This window comes from Myotis lucifugus, unplaced genomic scaffold (assembly GCF_000147115.1).
Source record: "Myotis lucifugus unplaced genomic scaffold, Myoluc2.0 scaffold_73, whole genome shotgun sequence".
NCBI classification, from domain to species: Eukaryota; Metazoa; Chordata; class Mammalia; order Chiroptera; family Vespertilionidae; genus Myotis; species Myotis lucifugus.
In genome coordinates, this window is record NW_005871121.1 from 1252794 (window position 1) to 1275915 (window position 23122).

The 23122-nt window shown below is 40.7% G+C and overlaps 1 protein-coding gene and 1 pseudogene across 3 annotated transcripts in view; both read left to right on the forward strand.

Moving 5' to 3' along the window:
- Positions 1-23122, forward strand: part of GRM8 (glutamate metabotropic receptor 8) — a 709328-nt gene that overhangs the window by 330985 nt on the left and 355221 nt on the right. The window lies entirely within an intron of this gene.
- Positions 5647-22810, forward strand: LOC102427330 (annotated as a pseudogene).

Consider the following 23122-nt stretch of genomic DNA (forward strand, 5'->3'; position numbering starts at 1 on the left):
CAAGCTTCTAGAACTCCACAGCTAGTGGCACTGAGTTATAGCCATTCGTTTTGCTAAATTACAGTTAGTTTGCTCATTTTTTCACTCCTTTATAGGAAACAATTTTGCCTATTTGAAAGTAGTGTGGGAAGCACTATAATGTATAATAACATTCTAGAACTTGTGTGCAGACAAATCATCTGAGCGCCTGGTTAAAATGCAAATTCTGATTGTGTAGTTATAAGGCGAGGCACTCTGAGCTTCCCACTAGTCGCAGGTGGTATGGATGGTGTAGGCTCTGGGCCACACTTTGAGTAACAGGGGGTATTAGAATTAGTTTATGGAGGTAGCAACACCATTTGACATTTAATTAACAAAATAGATACTCAACTGTGCTGAAGATTACCAAAGGTGCCCTACAGTAGATCATCTAACTGAGACTAAATTGTCAAATGCAAAGCTTACAATCTAGAGCTTCTGTTGTATGTATAACCTTCATTAAATATTCAAATCGGTAAAGTGTAAAGATAAAGTAATGTGTGTGTGTGTGTGTGTGTGTGTGTGTGTGTGTGTTTCCTCATTAGAAAAATTTGAAGTGGAGAGCTCAGTTAACAGTATACAGATGCACCCGTATCTCCAAAATTTGCAAAGTATATTACAAAGTTTGCCATGTCAGGATTCAGGAATATTCTGAAAACTTTAAAAGGATCCTGCACTGTCCGTCATAAATGCACATAGAGTGATGGAATTGCAAAGGTCCATAGAGACCATTTTTTCTCAATTTTTTCATTTTGCAGAAAAGAAAATTTAGGTCCATCTGGCCTAAGTGAGTTGTCTAAAATCATAAAGCTAGCGGAAGGTGATGAAGGGACTGAAATTTTATTTGATGCTTGATTCTTTCTTTAATCCTTTCCTGTTCTGAAGGCTTTTCCCAACACGGGACTGAATTTCACTAACCCATTCTACTATTTTGTCCTGTTCTGGTGGCCTGGATGTTTTTCCAATGGCCATCTGAGGTTAAGTATCCCCTCTTTGTGATGCTCCCTGGTTACTAAGGGCTCAGATCAATGCTCTTGGTCTGAGAAGCACTAATACTGCTTGAATTGTGGAAGCATAAAGAAGTACCTTTGATTAGATGGAGCTTTAAGGGTACATAAAGTCTTGCATTTTTTCAGGGAATAACTTAAGACAGAGGAAAACCATTCTACAGAGTGAAAATGAATTCAGGAGTTTAGGTAATCCACTGTAAATAACACAGTGGATTCTGGCATCAGCTTGTTTGGGTGGAATTCACATGCATCTGGATGAACATGATCTCTGGAATATTACACTAAAGGACTCAGCAATGGAAAAGGAATATTGACAATCATGTGACAGCAAACCATTTTGGATAACCATTTATTTGGAAATCAGCATTAAGACTTGGGTCAGTGAAGATGAAGCAGTGGGTAGAAAAGTATAGAAACATTAGAAAAATTTGTCTTTCCCTTAATGCTTATTAAACTTCATTGGAGGGAGTCAATTCATTAAAACAAAGAAAGAAAGAATATACAGATGGCTCAATATTAGGAAAATGTGGTATTCCTAATCCTAAAAAGAGTACAAAACAGTTACATATAAAGGGCTATTTATTTGCATTATGAAAGGATTTAGACAAAATGAACAGGTAATTAGTATGATTATTATTTCAGATAGAGGGAAGCACAAAGGCCAGTAGACTAGAGAAAGAATAATAGTTTGAGGAACTGAAAAGTTTAATATGGCTGGAATAGAGAGCAGGTGGGAGAATAGTAAGAGAGAAGGATAGGGACCTAGCCAAAGGACAGATCGTGTAAGATTTTATATGTTTCATGAGGCAGTTGAAATTTGTTATGATCAGTGACATAATGGGGTTTCCATTTTAGTGGGATTATTCGGGCTGTAGCATAACATTGAGAGAGACTAATTAGATACTATAGTAATTTCTCCAGAGGTGACAGTGGCCCAGGTGACAATGGAGAAAAGTGGATGGATATGAAAGATATCTAATTAGTTGGCTATGTGACTCTGAAACTGAGAAAAGAGATCTTGCTGTAGAGATAGAGGTGGGACACACTAACCTGTAAATAAGGTGAGGTGAGCGAGACCCAAAACGCATGTGAAGAACAAATTGCACAGGGCCTGAGTCAGTGCTTAAGGGATTCAGACTTTGGGGAATGTGGTGAAGGAGAGGACCCTGGAATTCCTTTTTTTCTTTTCCTGAGAATTTTCTTCAATACCCAAGGGTATCCATTAGAGATATCCCCTAAGGACCTATCTCTATTCCACAGCCCTAATTCCTGCCCCAGTGTCTCTGCAGCCAAACTGATTGGGTTGTAGCCTGGGTGCTTGACCCACGCTGGATCATCAGAGTCCTCCCAAGGCATATTTAAAAATGAAGCTGAAGGAGAAAGATTGGTTTCTCTTGGGAGTGTGGGGTGAGGCTATGAGATGGGAGGTTGAGAAGATTGTGGAGTTCTTCACCCTGAGGAGAAAGTTGGCCTAGAAGCATGATATGGACATGTAGACTGAACAGAGATGACACATGGAAAGGCTTCTGATTGTGATCAATTTCTTAACTCTGCCCTTCCTGCAGGGATGTGGAATAGGTCATGATACTTCGAATTAAGTTTTCCCATCCTTAGCTAGCAACCTAGTGTCCAGACTAACTTATTGTAATCGCCCTGGGGAAGATTAGAGGAAATAATATGCATGAAGCTCATTGCCTGCTCTATAGAGAGTGCAGCAGATACTGCTGCCTACTTATCCAACAGAAGTTCCCGTTCTTTAGGTCCGCACCATCCAGTGGAACTGTCTATGATGAGGACAATTTTCTATACCTATGTTGTCCCATGGAGTAGCCACTGGACACATGTAGCTATTGGTCACTTAAAATGTGGCTAGGGAACTGAGAAACTGAATTTTAAATTTTATTTAATTTTAATTAGTGTACATTTAAATATAAATAGCCACATGTGGGTCTAGGCTGACAGACATACAGAACAACAATTTTGTTTTACTGTATACCCCATGTAACCCAGTTAATTCTGATTGGTCTGACCCAGTTATGGTGGCCCTATCCTGCTTGCCAGTTTTCATTGAAAGAGTGCCTTTTAATGCAGTTCTGGTCAAGGAGATGCATGGGAAAGTCCTACAGGACCCTTCAGCGTGTGGAGGCTGGGGAGTTCTTCTGGTTATTGTTATGTCTGCAATGAGTGGCTGGCCTTGCAGCAGGGAAATCATGCTGATGATAGCACCACACAAAAGCAGAGGAAACCTCAGTCACTGCTGACATCTTTCAACTTCTGAATTAACCAGCCTGGAATGCCCTTTCCATTCTTGAGATATGAGATAATAATAAATCCTCTCATTTAAAGCCAGTTTGCATAGATTTTTCTATTATTTGCAGCTGAAATAATCATCACTAATACAATATATTATCAATAAATGGAAATGATTTATTTAACATGACATGAACATGTCTCATTTTAAGATATGGAAAAATTAAAATTCTAAAATAAATCAGGAGGTTAATATTTGCAACACAGACACATTGTTTATATTAAATGGATTCACCACAGGTTTCTAAAATACTGACTTTCCAGTCAGTGAATATGAAATGAAACAACCATACGTCTTTTCAGAAATATTTCACTGAGACATATTTCTTTGTAAGTTGCAGCATTATAAAACACACATATTAGAGTGTGAGCCTTAATTTATCAAAATAATTCATCTCTGGGTTCCTTTAAACAAAATACCCTCTAGTCTACTAAAATATTATTTTACAGATGAAGGTAGTATGCTACTTACCATCCAGACAGGCAATAATTTAGCTAAGCATTTTTCTTTGCAGAGTAAGTAAAAACCTGTTCAAAATGCATGCACTTTTATCAACTAAAATTGTAAGACCTAAGAAGAACTACATGTTTCTATTATGTTTTCTGTGTCTAATAAAATGCTCAGCTTCATTGCTTAGATACTCAAACACTGAATTTTAGCTGTGTGATCTTGGGCAAGTGAGTTAACTCTAAGAATTCTTGCTAAATTCAATTTTTCCTGTCTCTAGATTTATTTTTTTTCATTGACTTTTAGAGAGAGTGGAAGGGAGGGAGTGAAAGAGAGAGAAACATTGATGTGAGAGAGATACATAGATTGGTTGCCTCCTGCACATGCTCCGACTGGGCTGGGGATCCAACCTGCAACCCTAGGTATGTGCCCTTGATCAGGAATCGAACCCGTGACCAAAGCTTTCCCTGGTATTGCTGTGGGAGGTGGGAGCATGCTCTACCTCTGTCTCCTTCCACATCTTTTTCAGAAAGAAGATAGACAATATTAGCTTAGCTGCTAGATCAGAGTAGTATTCAATGTTTTGCCCAGAAAGACCCAAGATTCCAAATACGCCAATTCAGCAGATCACAGTGGAGTTTTCAAAAACTGAAGAAGGGCTCAGGAATCCATAAGAATGTGTGATGATTTAAATAGAGTTCAAATCCTATTAGCCAACAGAAAAGCAGAGGACCTTTGAGAAGAAGGAAACTTAGAGGTCATCGTGTCCAACATTTTGCTGAGCTTCCCCTCACAGACGGCTGTAAAATGAGGACAGGGAGGACACAGAAACATTTTGGTTTTACTGATTCAGTAGAACTCGTGAAGGCTTTTATTGGTGCAAAATGAGGCTTTCTCATTGACTCTAAATAGGCTTATTAGCAGCATACAGAGGATTTCCACTGTGATGGTCTCTTTGTCCCTAGTCCGAGTGAAGGCACAGGCCTGAAGCGGGCTGATAGCTGTGGAAGTGAAAAGCACCAGCAGACTGGAGCGCAGAGACCAGGCTGGCTGCCAGCTTTGGGTTCAGCACCCCGAGGAGTGTTGTTTGTCTGGGCTGCTTTTATGAAACGGAAGCCCTCTTTTATGCATTTGTACCTGTGAAAGGGAGCAGTGGTGTAACTGATCCAAAGTAGCAGAAAAACAAACACTGGTAATTCATATTTGTTTAAGAGGCCCACCTACCCCCTCTTTTTTACGAGTGTTAGTTTACATTTCAATACATGGCCAGCATTCCGGCTTGAAGTTTCCCAGAGGGGTTTCATGAAATGGTATGAAGCTTTAATTCAGTCGAGTCCAGAAAGCTGTTTAGCCTTTCTCCCCCTGCCTAATGACAGAAAATGTCCCTGTTAACCGATTCCTTGGTGGGATCAGTCTGCATCCTCCTAGAACAGCGGTTCTCAACCTGTGGGTCGTGACCCCCTTGGGGGTCAAATGACCCTTTCACAGGGGTCGCCTAAGACCATTGGAAAACACATATATAATTACATATTGTTTTTGTGATTAATCACTATGCTTTAATTATGTTCAATTTGTAACAATGAAATTGGGGGTCACCACAACATGAGGCATTAGGAAGGTTGAGAACCACTGTCCTAGACTGACAGAAAGCCCCACTTCAGCATGCTGTGCTGGCTGCATGGCTCACATTCTTCCTCCCAGGGCTGCAGGTTTGAGTACCTGTGCAAATGCCCTTTTAGGAGAGATGATTATGGGGATGGGCAAACAATTGGTTCTTCCAATTCTTAATAACTTTGGTGTGTATTGGAGGTAAGTGTAGACAGAGTTTGGAAGAGCATAAACAAAAGACTTGTGTAATCAATGGATGATGATGATGATGATGATGAGCAGTAAGTAATATTTGTCAAAAGACGGTCAACTCAGCACAATTCCACATCACAACCTCTTCCTCTTCCTCTCAGAAACACACACAACATGTTCCATCACTGATGAGTTTTTAATCACACAAGTCCCAGTGCTCCGCAAGGACCATACCATCTGTGGCCAGGGACCTTTTCCTGGTTAATGGCTCTCTAGGCAGCTCAGTACTATTTTAACATGACAAGTATAATTTGAGAGTATATTTACTTCAAGGAAATCTCCAGGAAAATACTGTGTGCCTTTGTAAACTACACACAATCTCGTTATTCAATCTGCTCTTATAAAATCGCATAAGTTGGTTACAGGTTTCACTTCCTAGATCTTAGGCATCTATCACCAACTGATCTTTTTCATCTAACTCTAATTCTTTTAAAAAGAGCCTCTCCTGGTTTGATTCTCAGGTGTATCCCATCCTCACTTCAGGTTCCAGATTGAACATTTCCTTTTTGAGACACTCTGATGGACCATATATATCTTAATCGACCTGGCTTTCATCACCCGGGTCTCTTGAATTAGTCTACCTTGTCTGGACACATTTTCAGAAGGATGTTTCTCTCCCTTTTCAAAATGCAGCCTTCCCTTCTTTTGGTCCTTTACTCTGCTGCTCTAGTGAGTTCATTCATTGCCACTCAGTGTGTCACTCTAAGAATATGCTGGAGGTGGGGCAATGGGTCCCTCTGGGGTCTCTATAGAACCAACCATGTGCTGCAACCATCACTCATGAATAAGGACCAAGGCTGTGCTGCTTTGGTTTGAAGAAGATGTTGGATGTTGTGGGATTTGTGCCAAAGTGTTGATTCATCTCTCATGACATGATAAGCTCACTGTCAGCAAGGCCAGTTGAAAAGTAGAGTCGAGTTTGGAGATAGAGGTATACAGTTAGTGGCTGCTCATAGGGCAGAACTTTGGGGTGTCCAGAAGGACATTCTACACTTGGAAATACTTCCTTCACCTAAGTGAGACTCCAGGAACAGGAAACAAATCCTTTAATTGGTCTTTCATAACTAGGGCAGATCTCCTTGCAATATCCACATGGAGCACTATATTCACCTTTGTATAGCCAATCAGTTGTACATTTATGTGTGGGATTGTTTCATTGATGTGTATCCCCTATTAAATTAAAAGCTCCATGAGGACTAGGAGTGTTTCTTTGTTGCTCACCTTTGTGTCCACTGTGCCTGACATTTAGAAGACACTGGATAAATATTTGTTGAATAAATAACTGAATCTAAAATACTTCTCTGGTATGTGGTACATTCATTAAGTTTACACTGTAATGAAAGACAGTTCTCCCCAATAGAACACGATCTCCTTTTTTCTCCTGTGTCATTTCTAGTTGCTAAATTGACTTTGAAGTTGAGAGATTGGGCTGCGACTCAATATGTGCCCAAACTCTTCAACAAATACTGTGCTCCAGTTTCTTTTTTTAAAACTAGAGGATAAGGATGAAAAAACACAAAAATAAAGTGGAAGGTTTATTAAGCTACTAAACCCAGGTGTTGGTTGAAAAAGTATTTGGGTTGTTTGCATTTTGTTCAGTCATGAAATTCCTATATACGTATTTCTATCTTTGATGAAGGTTTATGCACTCAATCAGGCTGTTCAATTTCTTTTCTTTGATTTTCTTTATTTAATCCACTTGTGAATGGCATTCAATTTTTGGTTGTGCAAAATGTTCCCATGTCTCCATCTTTTAAGGAAATGTTTCTATATAGCTCAGACATTTTAAATACAGTTTTGGAGTGTATTTTGTTTTTAATTTATAGCACCAATAAATTATTTATGTGATATTGTTAACTAGTACTCATGAGGATAATGATTTTTAACTAAATTCTAGGAAGAAAAAAGAAAAAAATCACAACTCATTGTATTACTGTATAATTTCTTATGACAGATATACTTAAGTACTTTTATTCACCTTTAATCTTTTCTTGCTAAACTATATATGTAATTTCTAGTCTGATATTTATATTTTTGTTGGATGTAGAAATTTTTATACAACTGTTTTTTAGAAAATATAGTTGAAAAATGTCATCTTTACATCTCTATTTATTATCTATATACCTATCTGTCTGTCATACATATCCCACAAATGGGTGTGAAATACATCAACAATATAATTTGTGGTATGAACTCTTCTTGTTTAAAGGGTTTATTTTGTTTCTGTGACCTGGATTCTTTTTAATTGGCATGAATCTGGCTGATAGAGAGTATTATCTGGTATTAGAGAGTTTTTCATACAAAGATGGCTGCTTCAGATCTACCTAACGTGCAGCCTCATTGGAACACAGGCCTACATTTTATAGAAGCATATTTTATCCTGTTTGGTACATAAAACAATAGCTTTTTTATATAGTTGGAAGAAATATTGGAGGTGATTTATCCTATACCCCCTTTTTTTTAACAGATTAGAAAACTGGAATTGATTGCAATAACTAATTGTCTCAGGGTAAGAGAAAGGCACCAGGACCCAAAATTCCATAGATCTAGTTATTTCACAGTGAATTGCTGTTAATGTGATTTACTGGCCTGAATGATTATTGTAGACCATTCTATTTGTCTTTCTGGCATCAAAATAAAAAAAGGCCCAGTTTGTTTTACTTTCTCCTTTTATCCATTACATAGTTGAAGAGAGGCTCAACATACTGTTGTAAATTCAGCTCATTTATCTAGTCTAGAACGATGAAGCCTAAGAAGATGAAGGGGGCTTTGAATGATCTGTCTAATACTAACACCTAAATTAGCTGTGTAATCATTTGTGGGTGAAGCTTCTTGAGTGTTGCTGTGGTGTTTGGGTTAAGGCCAATCAGAAATGACCCTTGAGTTCTGATTTTATCCAGTCAGTGTCTCCTTGACCAAGGAGAACATTTGGGCATGAACTGTAGTTTTTATTGTCCTGTGACTGACTCCCATTAGAAATAGCTACCTGAGGCCAGCTCTCAGTTCTATTTTGATCTAATTGTCTTATACACATAGCCTCTAGTGTTCTCTTTGACCTTTGAGGACTGCCCAGGGCATAGGGAAATTACAAATACCACTGAGGTTGGATAGTTTCTCAGTAATGAGGATACTGTTTTATATACCCAGGGATAGATGCTTTTTCTCTGTGGGATGCCTGATTTGGAAATGTTTATGACCCCAAATGTATCCATAACATTCAGACATCAGGAGAGTTTTCTATTACAGAAATTCCTCTGAAATTGAACTCAGGAGGATCAAATTGTTCCCAGTGCAGACACTTGACCTCCTAAGAATAAAGCCTCTATCTATCTATCTATCTATCTATCTATCTATCTATCTATCTATCTATCATCTATCCATCCATCTATTCATTTATTTATTCTTACTCTCATAGAAGAGATGAGTGTAGAATTTCATTCCTTTCCAGTGAACACGACAGACAATTTTTATAAATGTTCTCTCAGCTTTTAAGTTCCTTTTTCTACTTGAGTCAAATTGCCTACAGATTTTTAGAGGCTATCTTTAGTATTCTTGTTTCTTATGGTTTAAAATATTCAAATGTTAGCATTTTATAATGAGAGGAAGTTCAAAAAGAGCAGAATGCCCTCTTCCTAACATCCCAGTGATACAGAAATGGCAGCTTGAATACTTTTGCACATTTTCTTTCACCTTTTGTTAATCAAGGAGGTTGAACTAGAGGAATAAAGCAAAATAAGCAAAACCTGGAGCTATAAATTTTGGGGTTGATTTAAATACATAAAGCATTAAAAGCTGTCAGATACAAAGCTAGATGCAAACTGACAGGGAGAAAAAAAATAATCTGTTTGTGTACGTAAAGCCCCAAACCAAAAGCAAAATTAAAATTTGTGCTGACCCTTCTCCCTTGGGGCTGCAGATGTCACTGCTGTCCAGGGCACCGTCTGTTACTGAGTGGAAAGAAGAGAAATGGCATCCAAGTCACTAGTGTAAAATAAAATAGCCTGCCTGCCAAGTCCGAAAGCTGTCCTGCCATATTTTTGAAGGCCAAGGGGATGGGGGCAGAGGTGAGCTACAAAGGTGACCATTAGCACTCCTTGATTCTTATCTTTGATGGTTCACTTTTTTATTATAAGATCCTTTACTAGAGGATATTTTCATCTAGCCAGTAATAATATTAACATTTACTGAGTGTTTATTGTGCTAGATGTTTAGAACAATTCTATAAACTGAGCACTGTATCATTCTTATATTAAAGGTAAAGACACTGAACCTCTAACTAAGGAAAATTGCTCAAAGTGACACCTAGCTGTGAGTTCAGTGAGGTCTTACAGTTTTCTCACTCCAGATGCAGGTGACCCCAGGAATTGCCACCCCTCACCGGGCTGCAGCTTGCCTGAGGCCTGCACCAGGTGTTCTCCACTCGCCACACCCCATCCCTTCTCACCTTTCTGTGTCTTCCCTGTGCCTGGGGAAGCTGACCTTTGGAGACTGCACAGCCAGACTCCCTCCCCCTCTGTCTTCATCCTGGGCGTGGCCAGGGGGAGGCAGTGAAGGTTTTGGAGTGTGAGGGGAGACCAGGTCTGGGCATTTCTCCTGCAGGTCCTGCTGATCCTGTGTCCTGGTTGTGCTGCTGTCCCGTTCAGGCTGTCACTGCCTCCAGGCTGCCCTCTGCCATGCCTCCAGGTTTAATTAGGCTTCTGTGGAAATGCTAACCCTTCTCTTTGTCACTTCATCCCTCCCAGGAGTAATCTTGTCTTCTTATATTTGCTAATATCTAGATGCTTCACCATCTTGTTTGTTCCTTAATGCTGTCTACACTTTGGTAGATAAATTCCTTCATTAAACTTTCTTCATTTGAACCATCTGGGGTGAAGTCTTGTTTCCTTCTGGGACCCTGACTGATACACAGACTGATATTACACCCATGTGAAAATATAGCAAAGATATTTTTCAAAGCTCTATATAGTTCTAAAGCTCTAAATTAGGATCTAGCATGCTAAACATCACAGATAAGAAAATAAGTTTACTTCATACAGGGCATGGCAGAAAGTTAAAAAAAACGAGTGGAGAATCTCAGGGAGATAGGAGAGACGAGGATGGTGAGAAGGGTGAAGACTTTAAGAGTCTGTTGTATACCAGGCTTCAGAGAACTGTGATAGGTTTTGAGTTTGTGATAACAGCTGTTTGGGGAGAGATTATTCTAGTAGCCATTTGTAAGAAGCGTGGAAGTGGGAGAAAGAGTGGAAGTGGGAAGTGGCAAAGAGAAGAGTTACAAAGCTTTTCAAAAAAGTCCGTGATAAAGTTATTGGAGACAAGTTCGTATGGTAGCCGCAGGCATGGAAAACAAGGAATGAAACACATCAAATAAAAACATCGCTACTACTTGAGTTTGCAGTCTTGCTCCTGTGATGCATTTGTTTTAAACTGGTGTGAACTCTTCCCAAGTGGAGGGCCCACATGCCTCGATGTAAATTAGATAAAATTGCAGAAGTTAAATTTGGAATTAAGGCAATATTTGGTTGTAGTTAAGATCATTCCTATTTCTATCTCTTGGACTTTATGTGGAAGCACTTAAAGTCGTAAGAGACTAATTTCAGTTCAATCTATTTATTTAACTGTAGTTCAGATCCTTGATTTTCTGTTTCCAGATGATCAGACTCCTCAACTTGAAATCCAAGGGCATTATAGACTTTAAGCAAATTGCTTGTGCATTAAGACTATTGAACTTGGGAAGAGTAATCCTATAAAAGTCCTATGAGTGTTGAAATATTTATTTGAAAATGCTTTCTTTTGGTGGGGACGTAAATGAGCTGATGTGTATGGAGCTTCATCTAACTCATTTGTTTATTTATTTATTCATCTTATACACATTTTAGTGAGTAGGTATTGGACACATTTGTGTCTCCCCCAGAGGCCTCTTATTTACTAGCTAGCCATGCAACCATTTGGTCATTCCTATTGACAATGTTGTGGGCTGTGAAATGAAGAAGGCATGGGTTTGAAACAGACCTTTCCCACTTTCTGGAAGGATTTTCTTGGGCAAATTACTTTTTAGACTTCTCTTCAGATTAGTAAAATAATTTTAATAAAGACTCTGCATCATGACTGAGAAATGTACTCAAATAGATTAGTTTAATACCGCCATTCTCACCCCTAACTAACCTTACATATATACAAAAACACAAAAGACTCCAAGATGGATATAAAATAATATAATACTCTTAAGTGCCATTGCTGATATAAGACAAAATACAAAACTGTTTAAATACATGAGAAAATTAATGTAATAAAGAAAATACAATATACTTGATTTTTTTGTTATTTATTTATTTATTTTTAATCCTCACCCAAGGATATTTTTCCATTGATTTTTATGGAGAGTGGGGGAGAGAGAGAAAGACAGAGGGAAACATCAATGTCAGAGAAACACATTGATTGGTTGTCTCCTGCATGCAGTCCAACCAGGGCCTGGGTCAGGGACAAGCCTGCAACCGACCTCGTGCCCTTGACTGGAATCGAACCCGGGACCCTTTGGTCCGCAGGCCAACACTCTATCCACTGAGCAAAACGGGCTAGGGCAATTTTTCTGTTATTTAATGGATATAAAATTACTTCCTTGAATCTCACATTTTGTCAACACACATGATAATGGATGTTGTGATATATTGCTTTGCCTTGAGAAGAAAAATATAATTATAGCCATAAAACACTGGAAAATTCTGGAAAATAAGAGTAATAGAATTAATTTTTTTCAAATATTTCCCAAATGCATTTTAAATGACTTTCCTGAAGGAAAAAGAGAGAAAAAAGAACATGCAGATATAATTACAGATAAGACCCATGCATATTTTCAGTAGACTTAAAATAATCAAGCATATTCATAGCTAAATTGCTAATTAACATTCCCAGAATTTTGTTTAATCTAAGCAAGTTATTTTAATGGGGTTAGGGCAAAAACAATATGATAAAGATCTAAATGTGTGGCTATTTAACCAGCACTGAAAAATAACTAAATTGTCTCTACCCCTCCCATAAACAATTAAACCTCATTATCATGTGTTTTTTTAAAAAAATAAAATGGCCAAGTAGAAAAAAGTATATTGAGATAAAACACTTTGAGTCTTTATTGATTATCGATGAGTTTTGAACCTGGCTGATGGAACTTAGAGGCAGAAGGCATGGACTTAAAGTTCTATCTCGGTCACTACATAGCACTGTGAACTTCAGGAGGCCTTGGACTCTCTCAGCCTCTCTGAAATGGAGGTAAGGTTTCCTGCAGAGCTGCCTAGAGCTGTTGGGGAAATCATATGGAAATAAATTATTGCTGTTAAGTTTTATGAACTGTAAATTACCTAATACATATAAGGCATTGCTCATCCATTCACTCATTCAACAATGGAGTTATGCCTAGTATTACAAAGCACATGGGGTGGGCATGAGATGGAGGAAGCAGTGTGTCCCTGTGATTAAGAGTATGGACTTTGATCCCTAGCTCAGTGGATAGAGCATTGGCCTGAGGACCAAAGGGTCCCAGGTTCGATTCTGGTCAAGGGCACATGCCTGGATTGCGGGCTCGATCCCCAGTAGGGGGCGTGCAGGAGGCAGCCAATCAATGATTCTCTCTCATCATTGATGTTTCTATCTCTCCCTCTCCCTTCCTCTCTGAAATCAATAAAAACCTTTGAAGTTATACCAACCTGGGCTGACTCAGGGCTCGCCACTGTAACCCTAAGGAATCACTTCCCTTCTTGAAAGCTTCATTTGGCCAATCACTTCATCTTAAATCCCAGTTTCCTTAATGTTATTATGGTATAACACCATACACTTCTCAGGAGGAGGATCTGAGAAACATCAAGCACTTAGCTTAGCATATTGCAAACATTCATTGACAGTTAGCAAATATCAGCTCTTTGAACACTTTAATCTCTAGCTAGGAAGAGCAGACATTCTTACTGGCAATGACAGAGCAAAGCAACATGGGTAAGACTTGTACAAAGAACTTTGGGAGTTTATAGTAGAGCTGCCACACTTTTAGCTACAGAGATCAATAAAGATTTTTAGAGAGAGATAAATATTTAGACTGAATTTTGAATAAAGGGTCAAATTTCTATAGGAAGAGATATGGTTGGTGGACAACATTCCAGGTAGAGGGAGTTAAAGGGGCTAAGGTTTAGAGGTGAGAAAGTCAAGTAGTCCAGCTGCCTAGATAGCACTGCCAAGCAGAACTTTTAGTCATGATGGAAATGCTCTATAAATGTGTTGTACAAGTGCTACCGAGCACTTGACATGTGGATAGTGTGACTAGGGAAATGAATTTTTAATTTCACTTAATGTTAGTTAATTTAAAAGCCACATGTGACTGGTGCTGGTCTAGACCATAGGACACAGGAAGAAGAGTTTTGTGTGATAAGACCTGAATAGTTTTTCAAATTTAGAAGAACTTAACTGCTAGATCAATGAGTTTAGCTCCCAAAATGGAACCAAACATATTTAGTAGCAGAAGCAAAAGATTAAATTAGAAAAGGAGACCCAAAAATAGCAAGGAGAGAAGTAGAAAAACAAATAATCCAACAAGGAACAAGTGTTGAAGAAAGGATTACTTTTCTTAGTTAGTACAGAGGCTACCAGGCACCCAACAGAGTTTGTCAGATTTGGCAATTCAGAAATTATTAGTAAACTTTAAAAGAAAAGTTTCTATTGAGTGGCAGAGTAAAAAAGATTATTGGAAGAAATAAGGAGGGGGGTATGTTAAGTAGGTGGTGACATGGGGCACAATCTTCCCTTTGAACAAGTTTGTGTTCCTAGAGTTAAAGAATAAAACATTACTCACTGTTAGTTCTAGGGAGTATTGTATAATCGCCCAGTAAGTGGAATTCTTTAGGCGAACCTGGTCGTTTCAATGCCAGGTGTGAAATTACAGTGGTTTAGATAATATTTTGAAGCAATTCTACAAATAACTACTCTGAGTCATGACATTTTTAGGCCACATTGAAAACACTGGCTGAAGAAATAAAAACAATGTTGAAGTAATAACCAAGCCCATTGCTAAATTTATATTCTGAGCTAAGGATAGATTATCTTCGTACCCTCATTTATATATGATGAAAAACTGTAATTTTGTTTTGTTTTTACTTGCATAGCACAGATAGGTAACTTGTAAAGGGGGAGATAAAGGTCCCCATGGATTCCTCAAAGAGAGGTAAATCAAGGACAGAGCTATTTTGTACAAAAACATAACTTTTCTTATCTCTCATGACTAAATGACTACAGTAATTCTCCCATTTCCTTGTTCATCCTCATGAAATCACTTGAAATATTTGATAAACATAGAAAATCTTTTGCCCCAATCCAAACTTGCCAATATGAATCTCCAGGAGATTAGCTTGGCATCTGCATTTTTTAATTAGCATCCAAGTGATTATTTTGATCAGGCACTTTGGGAAAACACCTTTCTATTTTATTTACTCACCTTTTCAACAAAGTCATTTGAACATTTCACATGTTCCACTCAGCTAGATACTGGGACACAAAGATGAGTTAGATAGTCTCTGGTCTCAAGAGATTGTTCTGGGTGGGGAGATAGTAAATGCCGCTGTAGACTAAATGGTTTGGTAAATGTTGCAAAGAGAGCATAGAGGAGTAGCTCAGCTTGGGGAAGGTCAATGAAAGATTTACTTGGAGTAAAGAAAGTATGAGCAGGGTTTCAAAGGAGAAGTCAACCATATGATGAAAGGAAAGAGAAGCTATCTGTTGAGGGGAGATGTCACATTAAATGGAAGGAGAGAGAGTAATGTTGGGTCTGGGAATAGCACTGAATTCAATATGGCTGGAAAACAGGTTTCCCATGAGACAGTGAGCAGCATGGCTAAAGACAAAGGCATTGGTCAGAGCCCAAACTGGGGTTTTTAGTTATTCTCAAGGTGATGAGAAGTCATTCAAGGGTAATGGGGGACTGATGAGGTTGGCCATAGGGAGACCCATTAAAATTGAAACAACAACAATAGCAGCTTAATACAATAATTCAGGTGAGAGGGAATGTTGTCTAACCTTAGGAAACCTACATAAAGAAAGTATGGAAAGGACATTTTTGAGAAATAGTTGGTGCTTTATTATTCATGGCATAACCATACAAGAGTTTACCTGATTTTTAAATATGAAGGTTGTCTTAATGAGATAAATTGGATTACTGAAAAATTGCCCACATAATGTATTTTGGCCATAATGGGGAATATGTAATTGCTTATTCATAGCTATAGTAACTGCTTAAATTGGACTGCTATTGGACAAGATTTTTAATATTATCTCATTGGTTCAGGGCTACATCAATCTAGGATTATATAGAGGTTTTCACAGCTGCCTCTGTAGTTATTTCAACTCTTTGATTTTATGTAAGTGAGGAACTGTATATTGCTTATTACTTATTTAAATTCTTCCTAGTATTTTGGCCCTTTAATATTTAATCACATCGTTTCCCCTATCATTACTTAGAATTGTAATATAAGTATAAAACTTATTTTATGTTTCTTCTTGAGCCATTCCAAATTTAAATTAATATACAGAATATGCAGATTCCCAAAATGTAAGTGAACTAAGTGAATTATTTTTGAGATTTTTTGACATTCACCAAAATATTTTAATTTGTGCTATCATGAAATTAAGTTTGAAAGGTGCTGATCTATAGTGATAATATCTTTGGTGACTTAGGAAAGGAGACACTGGGTATCTTTAATAGGACCCAAACATATGGCATATAATTATTGACAAATAGAATACAAAGCACAATATAATTATTGGCTACCTTATGCTTTGCAGACTTTTTTTTACAAATTGGGACTACTTGAGGATTCATAGCATTTGTATAACATGTGTGGTTGTTAACACATTTTAATACATTGTTTCTTTTGGGGGAAGCCCTACATCCTGAAGTGTTTCATGGTTAAACTGGTCAAAGGAATATCTATATTTATGCAATTTGCATTGATAAGAGGGAAGTGGTTGTCACAGAAGGAACATTGGTCTACAGAAGCTGACTAAAGCCAGGGCATTTGAAATGAAACATACGTGGTTTCAAAATCTGACTCTTCCAGTGCATAAATCAGTCCTTGAGCTTTACCGGTCTCATTTGCAATGGGGGATAATTATACTTACATTGCAGGTAAGCATTAAAGGAAATAATGCAAGTAAAATAGTGACTGTGGCTGGCTCATAGTATAACTAGTACAAAGATAACAGCAATTACAAAAAATTAGGATTCAAGACTCTAGTTGCAGCTCAGCAACAAATTCATGATGATCTTGGACAAGTAATATTTTCTCTCAGGGTCTGAGTCTCCTTCCTTATCAGGAAAATGAAGCAGGTGGATTAAATGAGTTCTAAATTTAGTGATTTAGTATTTGATGACTAACATGATCACATCTAAATTTTTTTCAGAAAATCTATCATTTAAACTTTTATCCTGAGTCATGCAGTCTTATATGAGCTTTGAGAATACATTTAATCTAAACAGACTTAGAACCTTCAGTAATGGTGACATGTTAATTTTGAAAGCATGCTAGGTACCCAGATAAAGAATTCCATTAGGCAGTGAGAGATGAAACTCAAGGAAGAGGTTCCAGCTATAAAAAAGGAATTTCATAATGCAAACGATATTTAAGGAATGAAAGTGACTGTTACTTCCTTAGAAATAAACAAAGAATGAATGCTGGAAAATTTCACTTTGTATTTTTACTCATTTATTTTTAATGGCAATAGTGGCAAACCAGTAAGAAATTAATGCTCAAGTAAGATTTTTTGTTAATTTCAACACTTTTACAACATACTGATTTAGAAGGAATATAAAAATTTGAAAATAATATGAATTTACTCATATTTTTGTTGTGATAATTAGCAAATGCTTTTGACATATGGCGAATAGGGAGGCCAATTGTTTTGTTTGTTTGTTTGTTTGTTTTGCGAGCATGGATACATTTTATATGTCTCAGCAACACAGGTTGCTGTATTGAGAGCCTGGACATAGACTACTCCTCAGGGCAAAACACAGCCTGGAAAAGGAGGTCAGGAACTGCCAGGTTCACACTTTTGCCTTTATTTACCCTTAGTTACATCTAGTTCATTGTAATTAATGCTAATTCTTTGCAATACCCCTATATATGCACTCAGTCCTGGAGAGGTTGAAATGTATAGCATAGTGATTGGACATTTGACTCGAGCTAGACTTTGTAGCTTCAAATCCTATTTATATAACTTTGGGGACATTATTTAATCTTATAAGGGTTTGTGAGAGTGAAATAATATATACCAAACAGGATAATCCTATATAATAAAAGCCTAATATATTAAGTGTACAGTCATCTGGTCGGCCATTCAACCAATCAAAGCGTAATGCGCTAATGAATGCTAAGGCTGCTCAACTACTCGCTATGACATGCACTGACCACCAGGGGGCAGACAGTCGACCAGTTGCTATGAGGTGCACTGACCACCAGGAGGCAGATGCTCAGACTGATAGGTTAGCTTATTGCTGGGGTCTGGCCGATCGGGACTGAGTGAGATGGGCCGGACTCACCCTGGAGCCCTCCTGTGGTCCCTGCCTGGCTGACCAACCTCCTGCATCCCTCCCTGGCCCCAATTGTGCACCAGTGGGTTCCCTCAGCCTGGCCTCTGCCCTCTCGCAATCCAGGCTGAGGGCCACCCCCCCCACCCAGTGCACGAATTTTGTGCACCGGGCCTCTAGTATTCAATAACAGTTTATAAGCATCAGCTGTTTTCCTCCCTCAGTTATTAAAATATTTTGCATTTATCAAGTCAAAATAAAATAAAAATGTTCTCTATCTTAAAAGGAAACTAATATGATTGGTAGATTTGTTCATGTACAGAATAAAAAAATACAGTGAATGTGGTTGTTTTAAACCTAAGTGCCAATTTCATCAAACACCGAATTGAGTGCAGACACAATCTGGGTTGAAAAGTTCTCAATAAAAGTTATCAAAGGTGATACAGTAGTGACATATGTCAGAAGAGGAAAAATACATCTATACAACCCTAAGTGTATGCATGTGTCTCTTTTAATTGTAGCAAAGAGTTCTAAATATCTAGCATAATATTTAGGCACTTGGTAATTACTTGGTAGATTATGTTTTATTAATATGAAATGAATTTTAAGATTTTTGTAATCTAATCACTTTGTAATTGGTTTTAAAAAAAGGAAATTTGCAAAAGTTATCTTAGTTTCTCTCCCTCAGAAAACTCTAACATATGCCTGATGGGTATACATTTTCATTTTTAAAATTAAAGAGGGCCTCCTCCTCCCTGTCGCCCTCAGCCTCCCCTCCCCTTTCCACCATGGTGCCTGTGTGTGGTGTAGAGAGAAGCTGGTCATCGGTGCCCTCCTGTAGCATTTATTGCCTCGCCCTCACTCTGGGAGGGGGGGCAGGCGGAGGGGTGCGGATCTAAAGGAACCTCGCTGCCCAAACAGATCAGGCAGGAAGGCTTCTGATCCACTACTTCAAGCTAAGACTCCTCTTTTGCTCATCTCCTGAGGCAAAAACGTGGGGTTTTCCCTACTTCTCTTAGGGTCAGAAGCCAGAAGGGGCTCACTTTCCACTTCTTCAGGGCTGGGAGCCTCTCCTCCCCTCCCCATGGGGGCGCAGACCCTGACCCCACATACTTAGGAGCTAAGGGCTTTTCCTCAGCGCTGCCCCTCCAGAGGCAGGACCTAGAGAGCCATTGGCCTTCACCTTCTCCACAGAGTGGCCTTTCGGGCAGGAGCCAAGAATGGAGAGGTCAGGGACCCTCCCTCTCCTCCCCCACTAATCCCTGTTGCCCCAGTCCCTGATAACCCAGAGTTCCGCATTTCTAGGACTGGCCACCCATCCACTCCCTGGCCTTTTCCCATCTCCTGGCTGCAGCCATGGAGTTACAGAAGGGAAGGGGGCAGTGGTGACTGCTGCTTTGGAAGGTGGAGGAGGAGCAGGAGCAAGAGCCCCAGGAAGGGGAGGCGGCTACTTTCAATCAGTTTGGATGCCGAGGATTAGTTAGAGGAGAGGTTGGAGAGATACATGAGCAATTGTGATATCTACAACTCTGGTGTCTCAGAGAGTGAGGCTAATGATGCCCTTAATGCCTAGTATGCAAACCCCTGCCCCCCATCTCAGCATGAGGAAATTTGCCGTGGCTCTTCACCCATGTCCTCACTGAACCTGCGCAAGCCCAGAAGTGTTACTGGGACTTGACTCTGTTGTGACAGCATGAATATTGTCTTGAATAAAATCAACCAGATGCTTACAGAGAAGCCCTTGAAGTTGCAGGGCACCTGCCATACTCAGTTGGTGTGTTTGGTATGAGAACTAGTGAAGAGTGGGGTTCTGGGAGCCGATGGTGTTTGCATGGCATTCCTGAAGCAGATTGCTGGTGGGGATGTTATGGAAGAAGATATCTGGTTAGCAGTGTTCTGTACACCCTGATGGAGCAGAGAGGTTGGGTGTTGAAGAGCAGCACCCTCATTGCCGTGGCCCATGGACCACTTTAGGATGCCCAGCTCCCCGCCCTGCAGAAGGAGGTGGATTTCTGCATCTCACTGCTTCGGAAGGGGTCATGGAATATTTGATGATTGGCTGGAACCTCCTAAGACTACTTTGGAAAGATATTATCCATAACCCTCAGGCCTTGAGTCCTCAGTTTACAGGTATCCTGTAGCTTCTTCAATCAAGAACATCCAGAAAATGTCTAACATGTCTTCTAAACCCAGACATGAAGCCTAAGCTCTTCTTCATGACCCCCTCGGTGTGGTTTGGTCATCAAAAATACTACCAGGATTGGTTCCAGCACTGGTACCTCTTAACCCCAGACAGTCAGTCTCTGCACTCTGACCCCATTCACTACATCGGTGGGGTTGTCCACCCTTCTAGTGAAGTGCTGAGTTCAGATATCTTGTCCCATGGGCCACCACTCGTTGGCTGCTGACAACATGCCCGTCAAGTGTCGCTGCCTCAAATGCTCAGTGGCTTTGTTTTATGACTTTAGCCTACACAAAGATAACAGTATGAACATAGAGCCAGCCTTCCTTGTCATGCCTCACTCCATGAAGCCCCACCAGCCATCACTGCCACACTCCTGGATTTCATGTACCGCATCATTCCCAACTTCTGTCCACCACTGGAGAGCCCCGGGGGACAGGGTGTCTTTTCCTCTATCAACCACATTGTGGAGAAATGGGTCTTGGTGCATTTGGCTCCCCAGTCTGACAACCCTAAATTGGATAAGGAGCTGTGTCCATGCTGAGGGAGAAGCTTCCTGAGTTCTGCAGTTTACTCAGCACACCTGTGGAAATCAAAAGTGAGGAGCCAGTTTCCATGGAGATGGACAACCATGTCTCAGACAAGGATGAGATTTACATTGGCAATGCAGAAGCAGCCTTCCGTGATGAAGGGGAGGATCTCAGCATCAAAAGAAAGAGGAGAGAGTTTCATTCCCACCCCGTCAAGGAGATAGTTGTAAAGGAGATAGTTGATATCACCCCTTTCCTTGACCTGTGGGATGAGTCCCTAAGAGAAAAAAAATGCTCCAGCTAAAGAAGGACAGTGATACAGAGGCCCAGCGAGGCCCTGCAGGAATTGTGGACCAGGTCCTGGAAGGAGACTTTGGTCTCCCTTGGGTACTTGCTGTCTGCCCTTGGGTACTTGTCTATAGAAGCTCCTCAAGGCCCACTTCCGAGGGGAGGTGCTGCCCGAGGAGGTCATGGAGGAGTCCCTGGAAGAATCTGTGGAGAAGCCTCTCTATGAAATATTTAGGAACCTATGCCAGATGCAGGAAGACAACAGCAGCTTTTCCCTGCTTCTGGACCTTCTCGCTGAGCTATATTAGAAGCAGTCCAAGATTGGCTACCACTTGCTCTACTACTGGAGGGCCAGAACACCTATAGGGAAAATGAACCTGTATAGGTCACTTTCCCAGGCCACTCAGGAGGGCAATCTGCACACCTTTTTTAAAAAAAAAATTAAATTTATGTTTATTGATTTCAGAGAGGAAGGGAGATGAAACATCAATGAGAGAGAATCATTGATTGGCTGCCTCCCGCACACCCCCCACTGGGGATTGAGCCCACAACCTGGGCATGTGCCCTTGACCAGAATCGAACCTGGGACCCTTCATTCTGCAGGCAGACAGACGCTCAATCCACTGAGCCAAACTGGCTAGGACACACGTTTTTAATGATGGACATGAAGGCCTGTCAGGAGGACAAAATGTGGCTGCTGTGTTACCTCACACCCTCCATCTACACAGAGTTTCCGGGTGAGACCTTGAGACCTTCAGGCAGCTGCTGAACATGGACGTGGCCATTATTGACTCTGCATAGCTCCAGGAGCTGATCTGCCGTGTGATGATGGGGAACCTGGACACGTTTCCAAAACACTCAGCTCTTAACATACTCATCCAGAGCCTAGACTGGGAAACCTTTGAGCAGTACTGTGCCTGGAAGCTCTTCCTGGCCCACAACATAGCCCTAGAGACCAACTTGCAGCACCTCAGCAGCACCTCAAATACAAGGAGCACCCAGAGGCCCCGTCCTGCCTTCTGTTTCAGCTCCAGAGAGAGAAGCCCAGCGAGGAAACTGCCACGATGGCGCTGAGCCAGCCCTGCTGCCCCCACGACCAGTTCACCACCAGCATCCTGTGACGTGGGTGCATGAAGCAGGAGAGCTGCTGTCCCATCACATAAAGCCCCTGCTCATCAAGGACAGCAGCCTCCCACACAAGAGGTGGGGCCTGAGGGGCTCCAGCAGCAAGCTGGGCCTGTGGCTCTGGAGCAGACCCTGGAGCACGTGGACAACCTGCCTTTCAACCTGACCAACACCAAGTGAAACTTTCTTAGCCAGGCCCCAGTTCCCCAGGCTCTGCAGCAAGTCCAGGAGAGCTGTGATGAACCCACACAATGAAGGTCAGGGACCTCTTCTCCGGGCCAAGGAATACAGGGCCTCTTTCTCCAAGCCACCCATGGGCCGGCGAGAAGCAGCTCATTGCAGCCCCTGGAGTTGAAAGATGCCACACAGGCCCCAGTTCTGCAAAAGTCTGGCTCCAGCAGTGCCTCGGAGGACGAAGACACAAAACCGAAGCCTACCAAGCGGACATGGGAAGGGCCCTGTGCAGTGGGGTCTGATAGTGGCTGAGGCCCGTGCTGTGCTCCCCATCCTACCCCTAGTTGCATTACCCTCCCTTCCTTGGTGAATCAAAGGTTGAATAGGGGCTGGGGAGGTAGGAGGGGAAACACCCTCTCTCCCCATCCCAAACGCACCTGGTGGGGAGCCCGATAAACTGCCATGCAGCCCCCAGGCCCTCCTCCCACTCCCTGGGCCCTCCAGCCCCATCACACTGCTGCTCCACCAGCACTTGGGTTCCCACTGAAGCCAGGGGCTGTGCAAAACCCGGACTACGGTGGAAGTCCTCAGCCCCCTCCCCCCACCCCCGGCCTCCCAAAGACC